Source organism: Carassius auratus, unplaced genomic scaffold (genome assembly GCF_003368295.1).
Source record: "Carassius auratus strain Wakin unplaced genomic scaffold, ASM336829v1 scaf_tig00214752, whole genome shotgun sequence".
Lineage (NCBI taxonomy): Eukaryota > Metazoa > Chordata > Actinopteri > Cypriniformes > Cyprinidae > Carassius > Carassius auratus.
Genome location: NW_020527792.1, coordinates 254,276 through 260,275, shown reverse-complemented (window position 1 = coordinate 260,275; position 6,000 = coordinate 254,276). Strand labels below are relative to the sequence as shown.

General features: G+C 34.9%; 1 protein-coding gene across 12 annotated transcripts in view; it reads left to right on the top strand.

Moving 5' to 3' along the window:
• The first annotated feature begins 465 nt into the window (after positions 1–465).
• LOC113092915 (receptor-type tyrosine-protein phosphatase U) overlaps positions 466–6,000 on the top strand; it is a 117,954-nt gene continuing 112,419 nt past the window's right edge. For 4 of the 12 annotated variants that reach the window (XM_026258697.1, XM_026258695.1, XM_026258694.1 and 1 more), the window contains exon 1: positions 469–595. The gene's annotated coding sequence lies outside the window, so the exon portion shown is untranslated. Of the gene's footprint in view, positions 596–6,000 lie in introns of all 12 variants that reach the window. The other 8 variants (XM_026258693.1, XM_026258696.1, XM_026258691.1 and 5 more) reach the window with 3 other exon arrangements.

Below are 6,000 nucleotides of genomic sequence, written 5' to 3'. Positions count from 1 at the left end.
CATGATTGCTTTGGTGAATGGCTGTCTGGCTGAAGAGCCGGTGTTGGAAATGTATGTGGGTGTGGAGTCTGGCACCTCTCACTCTGCACAAACAGAAATCAGATCACAGAGGTTTGCATGATGAAACAGAGGCTCAAATAACACACGGCTGCTTAATTAGGCTGTCGGGCCGGGGGTCCTAGAACGTACGTCTGCAACCATATTAACCACTCCAGAGGATTGAGTCGTCGTATTGTAATGCACATTTTAGTGTCAACAAATTGTGGATCAAATGTTGTCCAAATTAAATGTTATTGCCCTGGAGGCATTTAAATATATAGCCAGACGCTTTTAATAATTCATGTACAGAGACTTGTCAGGTTAAGCAGGAAGCACGTATTCTAGTCGTTTAAGGTTTTTAACGAGAGGAAGTGACGGACTTGCATCAAGACTGATAACATGTTTTGCTTCTCTCTTCTCTCGGCAGCGGGCTGCACGTTTGATGAGGACTCGGACCCCAGTCTGTGCGAGTTCAGCCAAGGGGAGGAGGATGACTTTGATTGGCAGCTGTTCCGGGCTCATGCCTCGCCACACTCCACCTCTGATCTCCTGCGTGGTAAGTCTGCCCAGCATTGCCCAATCTTATTCTGCAAGTTTATTTCACACTGTGTCACACCGTGGACCTGTCCATCCCAGATGGCCTCCTACTGGCCTCATCAGTGACAGAAGGAAGGATGGCCCTCATCGCAGCATGCTGTTTTTTTTTTTCTTCTTGTTTTATTTGTAGTTTTGTAAAATAAACTGAGGGAAAACTGTAAGATGTGTGATATCAGCTCATGTGTTCGTATCATCATCAAATCTACCGACAACCTTGGCATTATCATAAAAAATTATAATATGTTATTATTTGTCTATATTTATTATGAATAATAATAGTAGTAACAATAATTCTATTTTTTATTACAATCATTTATTTTACATGTTCAAAACTTAGAAAAACTTTCACAAAACTCCACAAGGATAATCAAAAGTGGAGTATTTATATAAAAAAATATTTAAATATTATGTATTTTGCTTCGTTTTTAAATATTAGGTTTATTTTTTATTTACTTTTTATGTATAGAATATTTGTATTGTTTTTAAAATCCCATATTTAGTTTTTTAATATTATTATTATAACTGTAAACTGTGCACACTTTGGCAATTAATATCGCAACATCTTCTGAACGCCTTGTTAATATTATTGTTATATTATTTATTGAATAAATTTGGCGTTTGTTATTTAAATTAATTGCTGTTTCAATATTTTAGAATTTTATATTATTAATTTAGATTAATAATGACAATAATAATAATCACCCATAATACACCTGTTCATTTTAGATGTCTTCCTACTGACAGCTGGAATGACATCCCCCGTCGCAGCATGCTCTTTCTTTTTTATTTGTAGTTTTATTCAAATTTTAATAACATTTCATGTGATAAATGTAGCTAATATTCAAATTTTATCAATATTTATTGTTGCAGGAAATAGTATTCTCCTGGCACGGATGCAATCACTATGTGTGGTCACGTGCAAATCAACTTTATTCAGTCAAAACAAGCAGGTGCAATATGAAAAAAGTTAAAGCGTCTGATCTATAAGAGTGCATCAGCAGCTCTCGCCTCTCAATGTCTTATTCTGTCCATGTCAACCGGCGAAACAGAAGTGATTAGGAGTTTGGCCCCGCCTGAAACAAATCAATCCCGACAATCAATGAGTTCTTTGAAATGTAGCCCAGCCCGAATGGGAAGTGTCAGAGAGATGTGCACGGCCTGCTGGGAAGGGGCTTTTATTGAGAGCCATTGCTGAAACTAGATCAAAACAAGCAGAGGGAGGGAAGAAAGTGCAGAACTAGTAATTGGATTAGGCAGACAACGGTGGTAAGTCAGTGAAAGAGACAGATGGACCACAAGGACTTCGATGCAAGGAGAGATAGGATGCCGATGACGCAATGAAACAGATAAAAACTTGCTAAGGTTCTCAGCGATAGAGTAAAACTCAGGGGACCTGGATAGAGAGGCTTGTGAAAAGCATATCTCACAGGGAATGTGAGCCAAGCACTATACTCTCTGAATGGAAGGTCAAAGACTACCAGAGGAGTAGGAATTTACAGAGACAAATAAAGCCGTGCACCAGTGTACATTTATAATATAATATTACATAATATTATATTTAAAAAATAATAATATATAATTTATTAATAATATAAATATATAAATATTACATTTTTATTTTTTTATTTATATATTTGTTTATATATTTGTTTATATAATTTAATTATATATTTTATTTTTTTGTAATTAATTTTTTTTATAATATAATTAGATTTTGCATAATTTGTTGTGGAATTAAATGGTGAAAATGAAAATTGCTAAATTGATCGTAATTTTTTTTCAGTAATTAAATCAAATGCTTTTATTACCTATCAGAATAATCTTATGCTTTGACTAATGGAAGCACAGTAGCAGGATTTGAATGAAGGAATGAATCAGTTTGAAGTTTTGAACTGAGAATGTAGCACTTTTTAAAATTGAAAACGGTACCAAAGCCGTTAAAGCAAAATTATAATCAACTTGTGTTAAATATATGAATGAGTCATTAGGACAGTCGAATATGATGGAATCCTCCACAGTAAATCATAATCAGCATTCTAATCATATGCAGACCCAGGACACCTCACCCACAGTCACAGGCGCTGTGCAGTAATTAATACATTTCCCTCTGGGTTTAATTACAGCGGACTGTCTGTCGAGTGACATTCACTCTTTTCTGAGGGCAACAGATGAGTCTAGGCATGCAAAGTTTAAGTAGGTGAGAATGATGTCACACCTTGGAAACATATCGCACCTTCTCCCTGCAGTGGGAGTTTACCATGTATTTTTAAATGGAGGACCCCACACAGACAAGACCGATTTGGATCATTTTAACATTGGCTTTGGGAAACTAGGTCAGAAACTGCATTGAACTGAGAGGCAAAATGGATCTTTTCATGCTGTTTCTGTCTCGATATGCAAACATGGCGCTCTCCTAAACAAGGCCCAGTTGTATTTTCTCAGTTCTTCATGTCGCAGAGATCCTGTCACCGTCACCCATCTTAATTCACAGCACAGCGCTGAGCTAACTTTTGCTTGGAAGACTATTTACAAGGGAACGGGTGTAAGTCTGGTCCCTACCTGGTGATAAAGTGATGAAGTTCTCTCTGTCAGGAGACCAATACAGATTTTTATATCTGAGCAAGAGGTTTAGGATGGGTATGCCAGGGTTTTGGATACCTACAAGGAACAAAATTATACTTTCACATTGACATTATTGTGACAGGTAGGAGTGACACTAAAATATGCAAAAAAAAAAAATAATATATATATATATATATATATATATATATATATAAATATACAAAAACAGATGCTTTATATATTATTTATGATTATTATAAGTAAACAAAAAAGCTAAATGACTTTTATTGTTAAATCACAAAGGCGGCAATTTAAATAAATAAATAAACTCAGCTTCAAGAAAGGCTTAAGTTTCCTTGTGGTTTTCCGTCAAAATAAAACGCTCCATGGTTTTATGTATAATGTAAAAATGAAAAAAATTTAATAAATGATTGTAAAAAAAAAGTATTATTAACACTTTTCTTTTTTTATTTTACAGTGAAATGTTTAATATGCTATAATAATAATAATAATAATAATAATAATAATAATAATAATGTATTATTATTTTATAGTCATATTGAAATATATCCTCAAAACTTGTTTTTCAATTTTTTGGAATCACAGTTTAAATCTGAGTTGCAAATTTTATTCTAATAAAAAAAAAAATGCATTTAAAAAAATAACAGATTTCTTTCCCAGAATCTTGCAGCCTTACTCGCATCTGTCACAAAACGGTGAAATTGTGTTTTTTCTCTTATATTTCAAATATGTTCCCTAATTGCTTGAAATAAAAGGGTCTGCCAAGTGCATAAATATGTTTTTTCATATGGAGTCCTGGAGTAATGAAAACCCTAGTAAACTTATGGGACGCCAGAATAGCAAATGTATTAAATTTGTGCCAAATTTTACCAGATTTGTACCAAATTTTAACAGATAGACTGCATTTAAATTTGGGTTTAGACTTTCATTTCTACAGTTTGACTTAAACCATATGTTATGTTTCAGTTCTGTTTTTTTTTTTTTTTTTTACTCACCAAACAAATTTTTAGTCAAATTTGGCAAGTATTCATTCTAGAGAGGCAAAGCAGAGTCGAGGCAAGTTCTTCTGAGGTCAAGCTGTTAGCATTCATTTGCAAGAAGATTACTTAGTGTTAGTGGGAAGTCAATCACACTGCTGTCCACTGTCTATCCATGCAAAATGGTTGTGAGGTGAAACCGGTCGGTTAGAAACAGACAGACCTCTTGGTCAATGTGGGAGGCAGAAAAACCTGCAGCCCTTCAGATAACCTAATTGGGCCTTTCTCATCTTATGCTAGACTTCTGGGTCCGGCAGAGATCTACTGTAATCTCCTCACCAGAAGCAGGTTCCCACAGATATTAGCACTAAATCCTGCCAATTCTCTAGTCATGCTGTATCTTATTACGTCCCTCCTAAGTCAGAGAGGCACCGAGGCACACGTTGCTGATCAGAGACCTGTAGGTCTTTATTACCAGCCGCCCTTCACCTTTCTCAAACAGCAGGCGTGTGTCCCATCTGCACATTATCCACACTCTGATGCCCAGGCCTTATTCATCACTGATATGAGAGACCACAGGGGCCCCTGACAGAGGAAGTTGGTGGGGAGAGACACATCTGGTGGAGTTGTAGGGTCATTATCAGACCTGGCTGGCTTCCCTCAATGATCTAATAAAGTTTCCTGAAGCCCTGAGCTGCCTGCCTCCATTCGCCGTCTCTCAATCACTGACTTCTGCTCTGGGACTCTTGAAACTGCCTCTTGACACATGGATGGAATGGAGTTTGTAGTGTGCAGGAAATTAGAAGAACACTACCTTTTGAAAGTTTGGGTTGTTAAAGCCTTTTAAATATTTTTGAAAGTGTCTTTTGCTCACCAAGGCTGCATTTATTTTATAAAAAAATACAGGAAAACAGTAATATTGTGAAATGATATTACTAATATATATATATATATATATATATATATATATATATATATATATATATATATATATATATATATATATATATATATATATATATATATATATATATATATATGTATGTGTGTGTGTGTATGTGTGCGTGTCTGTGCGTGTCTGTGCGTGTCTGTGTGTGTGTGTGTGTGTATATTTGTCCCTGTGATTGCAAAGCTGAATTTTCACTATCACACGATTCTTTAGAAATCAATCTAATATCCGGATTTGGTGCTCAAAGTATATTTCTTTTTATTGTAAATGTTGAAGACCGCTCCTTAATATTTTCTGTAAACTGTGATTTATTTTCCAGGATTCTTTGATGAGTAGAATGTTCAACATTTATTTGAAATAGAAATATTTTGTAATATTTTTTACTTTTGATCAATTTGCAATTCGCAAACTAATCCTTGCTAAAAGCATTAATGTCAATTAAATAAATAAATGCATACATACTTAAATTCATACATTCATACATAACATCTCATTATACCTCAATGTCAGTGGAATATGAAAAGGAAGAAAAAAGTCTCTGAAAAGCAAAAGAGAACATTTTCAGAACACTTGCATAGAAAGAAAGCATGAAAGTATTCGGCAGAGCTGGGGGTGTATATATAGGTACCATCTCATCTGAAATCAGACTCACCCGTAGCACTCAACTCAGCGAAAAGAATTGATTAATCATGCCTCTCTCGTGTTCAATTTTTCAGAAACTCTTGGATTTATACAATGATCCTCCACTTCTCTTTGAACTTTCATCTGATCTGAGAAGTGTCTCTCTTTTTTAAGTGTCTCAGCCCAGAGTCTCAAGTTATACATTTAGCACCTTGTAATGGAATCAGCTCTTGA